We start from the raw sequence: 12,485 nt of genomic DNA on the forward strand, positions 1-12,485 counted from the left end.
AATCACTTACACGAGATAACCTATAGAACAACACTATAAATATTTGTATACATTACAGTAAAAATCAATTACTTACACAAGATAACCTACAGAACAACACTATAAATATTTGTATGCATTACAGTAAAAATCAATTACACAAGATAACCTATATAACAACACTATAAATATTTGTGTACATTACAGTAAAAATCAATCACTTACACGAGATAACCTATATAACAACACTATAAATATTTGTATACATTACAGTAAAAATCAATTACTTACACAAAATAACCTACAAAACAACACTGTAAATGTTTGTATGCATTACAGTAAAAATCAGTTACACAAAATAACTTCCGTAAAGAAAAACATAAATATAGCCAACATGGTATAATACATTTTATGTTACTACAGTATGAAACAATTATGTAATAATTGCCTTGGAATAAAGTAGAACCTTTTTGTTCTTATAGATTGACTTGGCCCCTAAGAATTATTTCAGTAATTATTATTGTGTTTTAATTATTTATTGCCTAGTTTCGACTGCCTTTATAGTGGCAAAAATAGCTTAGTTACAGCTGCCATGGCAACAACTTCCATTTACTTACTGCTCGAGGGCGCGGTCTGCTAAGCCTTAAGATTTGTCATGGTGACTTACAAAACGTCGTGTATTTATAGCGTGTGATCGATCGTCAAGGGCCGGGCTCACGCGAGACGTCACTTCGTGCAAAGTCAATTCTCGTTTAATGAGATGATACAAAACCAGAAAAGAAAAGATGGCCTGCAGCTTATCCCCGTATCTAACCAATCGATGACACCGTGAAGAAGGGAATATATTATGTAACAGCAGTTCCTCGTGGAGTGAAAGTCACAACGCAATATTTCCCGGCTAACTTATCGAGGTTCCCATTACTTTATTTTTTCTGTCTCAGAAAGCATAAACTGCTATATTTTGTCCTTTTCTGGTCTTAGACTTCTTTTTACAACAGTTACACTCCTCAGACGGTGAGGAGACGAATAAAATGACATTCTTTGAGACTAGGAAAAAGACAACATTATCTTAGCAATGGAGCGAGACAAAATTCTGAGATAATAAATAAAGACGACATCTCCTGAAGAGAAGATCAAATCGACGCTCTCTCAGGAGAGAAGTGAAATTACATTCTCTGACTATAAAAGCAAGAGAAGAATGAAACTACATTCCTGATATTCCCTGAGAACAAGAGCAAAATGACATTCCCTCAGGAGAAGAATTATACCGCTTTCCGTGACTTTAAAGCAAAGTGGTATTCCTTGCAAGACTGTATCCTCAGTGTACGAGTGAGACGATAGTCTCAAACTCAGGACACTTATTTGTCTTCTTCTTAGCACCAGTTGTCCACTTAGAAGCATTGTATTAAACATATTTTATTAGACTAAAGACAAACTGGGCTATCTGCTTTGTCTACCGCGGGAAAACTAACACCGAATTTTAGTGTTGTAAATCTGTAGACTTATCGCTATTCCATCGAAGAACATTAAACATTTAATAAAAATTCATATAATAAGACCAAGTTTCTAGGTGTTAAGTAACTTCTCCTAAATCACTGGCCACACCGACTCCTAAATTATACCAGACGAATCGTTTCAGTCACGAGGCTTGCACAAACGTAAATCTTTTTACTCAACCTCTTAGGAAACCTAGGTATTTTGCAAAAACATATTTATCCAAATACCCCTAAAGTGTATTCGAACCCACGACCCTCATATTACGAATTGTGCACTCTAAGGACCTGGCCATGCCGATCTATAGTGGAAATGATCACTAAACTGAAAAGTTATAGAATAGTATTTTCAGTATTAAATTTGTATTACAGCGGCCCTGTAAACTGTAAACTACCCTATGTACATTTTGTTAGTAAAAATGCACCCAGTACTTTTTAAATCTTATCTTGATTGGTTAATGATGTTTTATATTTTAATATTCATTTTAAATTTTACAAAGTTTTTCTTTTTTCGACTGAACAGAAATTTAAATGTTTATTTATCACTTGAACATGCATAAAAATAATTAAACATACTTTTATAGATAGTTCTAGTCAGCGAGAGAACCTTGACTAAAAATATTGGTGCTCAGGTGGAGTTGACCTGCTGTTCATTTTTAGTTTTTAAATATAACAAGCTTTGACAAATAAGTGATAAATTATAACCAATTAACCAGAAACAGAAAAGCTGACAGTCGTGTCTGTAACATAACACTAAAGTTAAACCTTATTAAGGAACACTACGATCGTGTATTTTGTGTACAGGTACGCGTACATGTTGTTTAGATTCAAGTATTTCGTATACAGATTTATGTAACCATTGTTATCCATCAAGTATTTCATACATAGGTGCATGTAAGTATTAATATAACAAATGTTTTAGACATAGGTGCATGTAGGCATTAATATAACAAGTGTTTTATACACAGATACTGATACCTACTGTTATGGATAAAAAATTTTATACATAAGTATAGGTACATATTATTTATGATGAAGTGTTTACACACATATAATGGTTTTAATTGTTGTAAATCATGATGTTTTATAAAAAGTACAAATACAAATTGTTTTGGATGAAGCATTTTATTCATAGGCAAAGGTTTATATTGTTTATGGTCAAGTTTGTTTGTTTTTATGAACAGATATGAGTATGGTTTTTTATGGGTCAAATGTTAACACACAGATACAAGCATACATTATTATGGATAAAGTATTTTGTACTCAAGTACAGGTATGCATTGTTATGGATCAAATGTTTTATACATAGATACAGATATGTATGGATCAAATGTTTTATACATAGATACAGATATGTATGGATCAAATGTTTTATACATAGACACAGATATGTATGGATCAAATGTTTTATACATAGACACAGATATGTATGGATAAAGTATTTTACACACAAGTACAGGTACGCAATTTTATGGATCACATGTTTTTAACAGGTACACAGTGTTATGAATCCAGTGTTTCATACACAGTTACAGGTACCTATTATTTATGATCAAGTGGCTTATACAAAGGGACAGATACTCATTGATATGGATCCAGTTTTATGTACACAGTCATAAGTACACATTGTAAAGTATTAATTATTTTATATCCAGATAGAGGGACATATTGTTTATGATGTAGTATTTTATGCACAGGTATACATTATTATGGAACAAATATTTCATATACAAGTACAAGCATGTATATTTTATGGACTTAGTGTTTTATAACAAGTATGATTCCAGTATTTTGTACAGAGGTACAGTGGCGTAATGTTTATGATATAGTGTTTTATGCAGAAGTATAGTTACATATTGTTATGGATCAAGTATTTCTTTTACAAAGGTAAAAGTACCCATTATTATGGATCAAGTGTTTTATACCTATTTCCAGGGGCACATCGCTATGTATCAAGTATTTTGTGCATAGGTAAAGGTTTTTATTTCTTATAATCAAGTGTTTTATACATAGGAATGGTGTCCATTGTTATGGAGCAAGTGTTTTCAACATGGTACAAGTACGTATTATTATCCATCGAGTGTTTTATATACAGGCACGCATTGTTTTACATTAAGTGCTTTTTGTATAGGTGCAGGTTCCTGTTGTTATGGGTCAAGTGTTTTATACTCAAGTACAGGAACGCATTGTTATATATCAAGTATTTTATACACACATATGAAATACATGTTGTCATGGTTTACATAAAATACATTAACTTGTTTTGAAATATATAATGATACGGACAGAGATGTGTACACCAGCAATTTTAATGTTTTTGATGGACCTTAGGTGGTTTTTGTGAGAATAAAAACCTTTTTATGAAACCAACGAACAACAGTACTCAGTGGAACAGAAGGTATTACCACATAATCTGGAGTAATGGTGACTATTTATGGTCATTTGACTATCATGTTCTACTATGAAGAAAGTTGTTCCACGGCACCACAAAATGAGGAACATCGTTTTATAAACTACTGTTAAGTTTCAACATTGATAACTGTCGTAAGTAAGTTAAAGTACCAACAGCTGCTTTTATTGTAGTTTTTTTTTTTCACCTGTACTAATACAGTGTATTAACAGTCATAGTAATTTGAACTGGTTTGTTTTTGTATTTCGCGCAAAGCTACACGAGGCTATCTGCAGTGTAAGACTAGAGGGAAGGCAGCTAGTCCTCACCACCCACCGCCAACTCTTGGGCTACTCTTTTACCAACGAATAATGGGATTGACCGTCATATTATAACGCCCCCACGGCTGAAAGGGCGAGCATGTTTGGTGCGACGGGGATTCGAACTCATTACGATTAATATGAATAACAAAAAAAAGAATTTCTTTCAAATTACGAACATTACAAAAATACGTTGTTTGTTATTGTATTGTATTGCAAGAATGTTTCTTTGTTCAATATCTCTCACAATGTGACGGTTTCTTTTGTATGGAAGTATTACTAGAATCCTTATCTTTATTTAGCTTTTGTCATTTTTTTTCGCGCATGCTCCAAAACCGTCTATCATTAGTCTAAGTATTATTAACGTAACATTCCCTCACCGTCTTATACTTGGCACTGCAAAAAAAAGGATGATATATATCCAGATTCTTTTGGGTAAGAACAGATTTTGTTTTTAAATATTCAGTTGTACCTTTTTGTTCGTTAGCTGGGACATACAATATAAGATCAAGTTACAAACTTATAAATACGTAAAACATACAGCTTTGTAATCTTTTATTCGTTTTACCAATCCAGATACTACCAGCAGTTAGCATTGAGGTGGTGTCTAAGTTTAACTTTCGAACGTTCTGCAATACAGCATATTTTATGTCATACCTAGTTTATCAGCTAACATTAAATCAACTTCAATATTTTATGCTACCAATGATTGGTAGGTTGTTTAAAGGCCCAAAGATTTTCTTGAGTTTTAAAAAATATTCATTTCAAAGTTTAATCTGTTTGTATGGTTGTTTGTAAGTTTAGCACAAAGCTTCCCAATGAGCTATCTGTGCTCTGCCAACCACGAGTATTGAAACTGTTTCCACCAGTGCGAGCCTGCAGAAATACCGCTTTTCCACTAGATGGCGCAGTGTAGTCATTTGAAAAGTATAGTAGAGGGTTTATAGCCGTATTTTGTATTTATGGCTATCTCTTGCTATTCCTAATTATGAACTAATGACCAACTTGCAGACAGTTAGTCAGCACTACCCTAATACTCACGACCATGCACATTAAAAGATTGGCTGTCGTTCTTATAAGGCGCCCAAGTCTTTTAACACAAACGTCGTTCATCCTAGTAATTAGATACCACCTGTATCCTTAAACTACTTCTGTATTGGAATATATTTTTGTCAAAAGTGAAATTGACAATAAAAATATAGAAGATAGCTATAGCATAAACAGTTTAAAATCATACATAAAACTTTTCATTTGTTGTTAAAGGCCAGATGCAACATTAGTTTATAGACGAAAGGAAATTAACAAGTGACTGTTAAATTCTTACTTATTGCTCTGTGAACTTAAAGAACCTGTGATACAAGAAATAAAACGCCTTCCATTTCATAAAATGGGTGGACTTTTCTCTACGTTTACCTAATGGTACAAAGAGTCCAACAAACAAACAAGAAAAAATTACAGTATTAGTATCAGAAGCGGGGTTGATTATTTTGGTGAAAATAAGATAGATATCAGACTGAACTTCAAGATGATGACATGTATTCGAAGTCAAATGATGAAACAGTGAAAAGATACGAGGATCAAAACAATCACACCCAAGTATAAAAGAATCGACGAAACTGACCTGGCAATTGCAGGAATCAAACCAACAATAGCTAATTACGAAAGAACTTCGACGATAATAAAAAAAAAAAAATCTGGAAACAGAACTGGCAACTACAAGGATCAAACCAACAATAATTAAGTACAAAATGATTTCAACGACAGTATAAAACAACTGGAAACTGAACTGACAAATGCAAAGACCAAACTAAACACACCTAAGTACAAAAGAACATCAACTACTGGATTAAGCATCTGGAAACAGAATTGGGGCAAATGAAAAAACAAATCAACCACATTTAAATACAAAACTTCAAGGGCAGGGTAAAACATACAGAAACTGAACAGGATACTACAAGGATCAAACCAACCACAACTGTGTCCGCATTTGCTTAAGAAATTCAATCTAAAACATAATTAATATAGGGAATACTAGAACGAATTTGGACTAAATCTGTTATCACTAATACAATACTACTTATAGCTGAATGACTTTCTTGGACTACACCAGCTTATGTAGTTCCAGAATTTAGCTGGCCTGCTCAACAACGTCACCAATTGAGAGACTACAATAAAAGCGTAAAAGGCTCAGCTTGAAACAGTTTTCAAACGGTATGGATAGAATTGTACAAACAAGCATTTCATCTTGGTACCCTTGTAAAAGGATCAGGCTAACAACATTAATAATATTTCAGCTGAAAGCTGCAACAACTACCAACTGGTGGCTGCCTTATCCATCAGGTTTAGACTGACACACCAGAAGGAAGTTTTCAAAACAAAGTTCAGAATCAGGTTAAGAAGAGAAAAGAGAAAAAGACCTCAAATGAACATGAGGAAGATATGAAAAGACTTGTTTAATGACTCGTCTGTATGCTTCACGTGAAATGATGGCTTCGCTCGCATGTGGTCAATTTACTGATGCCATAGTGGATGAGGACATACGAATTGATTAGTTTCAAGTAAAAAAGAGGTACATCTTTAAATGTAGCTATACAGTTCACGATAACAATTCATTTAAGTAAATTTGCATGTGAACAAGTTAAAACACTACCCATGAATTATAGCATTGTCAGGTCAACTAGTCTAGAAACATCAACAACCTCTCTGATGGACGTCTCGAAGTAATCAAAGGATTAATGAGATAACTGTTTACTCAGAACAGATTAATTAAACAAAGTACAAGATATTTTAATTGTAACTGCAGAAGAACATATTACTAGGAACTACTGACAAAATCCTTCACTTGCAGAATTGTTTCTTCAGATGTACAACACACAAGAGGAAGTGTTTCAGTTGTTAATTGAAAGGTCATACTTCTAGAACTTCAGAATAAGAAGGTTGTGTATCTGTTTTAGCGGGAATTAATTACCATGTCATAAACAACTAATATGGGAAGGCTGTGTTTCTGTCTTAGTGAGTATTACCTTGTGACGTATACCATAACTTTAGAATAGAAATGTTTTACCGATGTCTTAGCGAGAGTTCCCATGAAATAAACACCATAACTTTGATTTGTTTGTTTTTGAACTCTGCACAAAGCTACTCGAGGGCTATCTGTGCTAGCCGTCCCTAATTTAGCAGTGTAAGATTAGAGGGAAGGCAGCTAGTCATCACCACCCACCGCCAACTCTTGGACTACTCTTTTACCAACGAATAGTGGGATTGACCGTAACATTATAACGCCACCACGGCTGAAAGGATGAGCATGTTTGGTGCAACAGAGATTCAAGCCTGAGATTCTCAGAGTGCGAGTTAAGGACTCTCATCGCCTGGCCATGCCATATGATACACATAGTGTATTTAGAACAGAAAAATGTGTCCTTGTATAACTGCAATTACTAATAATATTTTAAAATATAAAATATTAACAAAATAATAAGTAGTTTGCCGAAATCTGGATCTGAATATTTTGCATTGTCCCGAGAATTTGTAATTAATTTTGAAGATTATTATTTCGTTTATTTCAGACTATTTTACATAAATATAATATTGTTATCAGTCTAGCATTTTGTACGACAAACAATTGGATCGTTTGTTTTCTTGCCGTTAGAGGGGGACACGGAAAATAACATTTACTGCGTATGCAATCTTAATAACATAAATAATAATTGAAAGAGGTAATATAAACAATAGAAATGTGTTAATTTCGATCGTGTAGTTAGCATAATAGTTAAAACAGATAATTCAAACAATTATAATTTATTAATTTTGATAAATTTCTATTAGGATCGTTCTATATATATATATATATATATATATATGCTATTAAAACATAATAAATATCAGTGGCGGACATCTAATGCGTTATTTCTTGTACTTGTGGTAATACGTTTCTTATATGAACAGACCAGAAGAAGTCCAGCGAGAAGGGATGCCAAGCTTCGGCCCCCAGTTTTTGAACAAGTAGTCTTGAGTCTATCAACAACACCTACCATAAAATTTCGGGATTTGGCTACGGCTCCTATTACACACCTAAAGCCCAGGTGTATATGTTTTTTTTTTTCTTGTTGTTGGTGTTTTGTGCAAACCCAAAACTCCTGACTAATATTCTGGACTTGGCTACGCTCGACCCGTGAATAGCCTCTGTGGGTGAGTTAACACATGAAAATTTGCTTGTATTCGACTCGATGTCAAGGTTACGACTGTAAATACTTTTGAAAAGTAAAAGCACAGTGCTGACAGTATTTATTTCTGCATGAATTTATTTTTGATATGTTTAATTATTTTCAATTTACTCCTGGAAAATTAAGTATTTCTTTGAATTTACTTATTTATTATACACAACTTTTATCTAAGTAACACTTTCGTCATAGGAAACCAGCATAATACGCATTTTGATGCAAGATATTCAAGTCCAAATTAATTTTCTATCTCCTTGTGCCACTATCAACAACCCCTCCCCCTCCAAGTCAGGCAGACATTTCTAAACATGTTATCACATCGCATCAGTTACTCAAGGTGACGCATGCGTGCAAGCTGTAATTAATTATAGTTTGTTTCCGTCTTCAACTTCAAGAATTCAAGAACGAAAAAAAGTTTTATTAGAAAGACAGCATTGTGAAAGTTACGCAAACTAACGTGACCTCAATTCTAAAGAATTTTCTACCAAACCAATTATCTATTGTATGTTGTGAAAGGCCTAAAATATCAAAATAGTTTATGAATTTTAGAAATATATCAAGATTGTGTGTCTCCCTGATGATAATATTAGAGTCGCGTTTCCCGATTATATTGTTAGGGTAATATCAAGATTAAATGTCTTCCCTATTATACTATTAGAGACCTGGTAGAATTGTATGTCTCCTTGATGGCGGTATTAGAATAATATTGGTATTACTTTTCCCTAATGATACGATTAGAGTAATATTGGTATTACTTTTCCCTAATGATACGATTAGAGTAATATAAGGATTCCATGTTTCTTTAATGATACTATTAGAGTAATATTGGGATTACATGTTTCCCTAATGATACTATTAGAGTAATATTGGGATTACATGTTTCCCTAATGATACTATTAGAGTAATATAAGGATTCCATGTTTCCTTAATGATACTATTAGAGTAATATTGGGATTACATGTTTCCCTAATGATACTATTAGAGTAATATTGGGATTACATGTTTCCCTAATGATACTATTAGAGTAATATTGGGATTACATGTTTCCCTAATGATACTATTAGAGTAATATTGGGATTACATGTTTCCCTAATGATACTATTAGAATAATATTGGGATTACCTGTCTCCATTATGAAATTTTTTGAGTCATGTCGAGATTATATGTTTCCATGACGACAGTATTAGGATCATGTTGAAATTGTATGTCTCCTTGATGATAGCATTATAATGATATTCAGATTGATATACTAGTAGAATCGTTTTGCGGTTGCCTATCTTCTTGATACCATTGTTCCCGAGTAATGAATTAAGTTCACTTCCACTGTGTTTTGTGTGTAATCCCTATAACATTATCAGCGAGGTGACTTTGCACTTGTGATTATGTCAGGATTTTATTGCTAACCGAAGTTTTACTTTAACTCATTGCTTCAGATCTTCCAAACAAATCACTTTCGAAACGGTCGTTGGTTAACAGTTTCAAGTGAATAATTCACCTGAACTGACACTACTTCAATATTAATATGCAGCAGTATTAAATTTGTTTTCATTAATTAAAATATCCAAAGATTAGGTTGTGGTTATTAATCGTGACGGATATTATATATCCTATTATTAAAATAATTCGTTCTGATCTTAACGATTGAGAACGGTATCTTTTTGATCGAAGGGTAGTATTGAAAACTGGTGTTATGTAACACATTTCACCCAGGAAACAATTCCTGTACAAAAAAACAACAACAAAGGTGGTCGAGTAGTCGACGTACAGAACGTGATTTGAGCATTCATGGTTCACAACTCGTTTCAAGAAAAGAAATCACACTCGAGGGGTGACAGCCAAATGCCACTGTTTGATTGTAATTGCCCAAGACTTAACTAGATGTCTCTACTCTGGTGTGTCAATTTAAAACTAAGAACAGATAGTTCTTTTTTAGCCTTGCGCGAATATCTGAAATAAACTTACGGTATTGTCCCCCAGTGACACAGCGATATGTTTCCGGACTGTGACGAATTTATCGTTTCAGTTTGACGCATGTGACGTATATTGTTGGATGTGTATTGCGCAAGTTACACCCGTTCTCCAAATTTGTAGAAGATTCCCGAGAGCAAGAATAAACAATATGTTGTTCACATGTCTTCGAACATTTTTGAATGTTCGAGAATCTCCTGTGATTATATAAAAGAAAGTTATCACAAAACGCCGGGAGACAGAATACAGAAACATGTATTAGTTTGTTACAGTCAGTATCCTATAAACCGGGGAAGCTATAATTATCATTAATGCCTATTAATCGGAAAACTACAGAATTGGAAGAGGAATGTTTATAGATTTTGAACATTACAGCCTTTTTAACTTCAACAAATTAGCTTCTGACGTTAGTATTTTTACAGGAAAAATAAGATTATAAACCGCATTAGTCCAAACAAGAATACAGCTAGCTATCATCCCCGCCAACTAAGTGTATCTGTGTATCGACATAAAAGTAATTTGTGCCTCGTGAACCTGGGCCGTTGATTAAATATTCAGTTGCAGACCATATAAAAGACTGAATATTGTTTGTAAGTTTGTAAAATTCTTGTAAAATAAACTAATATTTTAGTAAATATTCGTAACAACAGTTATTATAAACTGTATTATTATTTGTATGTTAAAATATATTTGTGTTAAGAAAGAAATTTGTGTGTATCAATCTTGTTGGTAAATATCATAAAGTTGATACACATTAATATTTAATTAACTTCTAAAGTAAAGTTAAAATTTTCGTCTATTTGAAATCATAATACGTAACATAATAAATCGGAGACTCGTCCGAAATAAATTATGATACGTAACAGGACTCACACCGCTATAAACCGGGCTTCGGTACCCGTGGAGGGCAAAACCCAGATAGCCCATTGTGTAGCTTTGTGCTTAATTACAAACAAGCCTATGGTATTAAATAAATTTACTGATAACTAAAGCTGATTTTGTTTTTGTTTTTTTGCATTGTAAATGCTATTTGTTTTGATTTATCTAAAGCCATATCTCATAAGCTGTCGTTCTTTGTAGAGTGCACGTGTTTGAAAGATTTAATTAAAACGCAAGATCACACTGTTTGCACAATCACTTGTCTAGATATAACTCCATATCTTACCATATCTTTAGAAGATAAGCTGTCTTTTTTTTTATTTGCTCTAATTCTTTCCCCAATAAAGCAAAGGTTTTCAAAGGACGATGTTATGTGTAATAACTAGGCTTATCGAATTGAGGAATCGCGAAATATATGAAGTAAACTTTCAGAAAACGGAAACTGCCAAACATATACATTTATTTATACAATTCATAGAAATGGTTCTGTCCATACATGAACCAGGTATTTATACAATTCATAGAAATGGTTCTGTCCATACATGAACCAGGTATTTATATAATTTATAAGGATTGTTCTGTCCATACATGAACCAGGTATTTATATAATTTATAAGGATTGTTCTGTCTGTACATGTACCAGGTATTTATATAATTTATAAGGATTGTTCTGTCGGTACATGTACCAGGTATTTATATAATTTATAAGGATTGTTCTGTCCGTACATGTACCAGGTATTTATAAATTTATAAGGATTGTTCTGTCCGTACATGTACCAGGTATTTATATAATTTATAAGGATTGTTATGTCTGTACATGTACCAGGTATTTATATAATTTATAAGGATTGTTCTGTCTGTACATATACCAGGTATTTATATAATTTATAAGGATTGTTCTGTCGGTACATGTACCAGGTATTTATATAATTTATAAGGATTGTTCTGTCGGTACATGTACCAGGTATTTATATAATTTATAAGGATTGTAATGTCCGTACGTGTTACAATCGTGGACGATTTTCGTAGTTTATAGAAGACGAGTAATTATTGGAAACAATAATTAAAATGGAACTTTACGAGAGGTTATAGATCAGTTCATTGCTTAGAGATTAAGGCTTATCTGTAGAACTATATCTCTTGCTTTAGTGGGGGCCAGGTAGACTCGACGCTTCAAGAATTACTAGAGTATAATAATGCTTTACAGTGTACAACAGTACTACAGCTCGGGAACGTT

This window comes from Tachypleus tridentatus, chromosome 12 (genome assembly GCF_004210375.1).
Source record: "Tachypleus tridentatus isolate NWPU-2018 chromosome 12, ASM421037v1, whole genome shotgun sequence".
In the NCBI taxonomy this organism is placed as follows: Eukaryota; Metazoa; Arthropoda; class Merostomata; order Xiphosura; family Limulidae; genus Tachypleus; species Tachypleus tridentatus.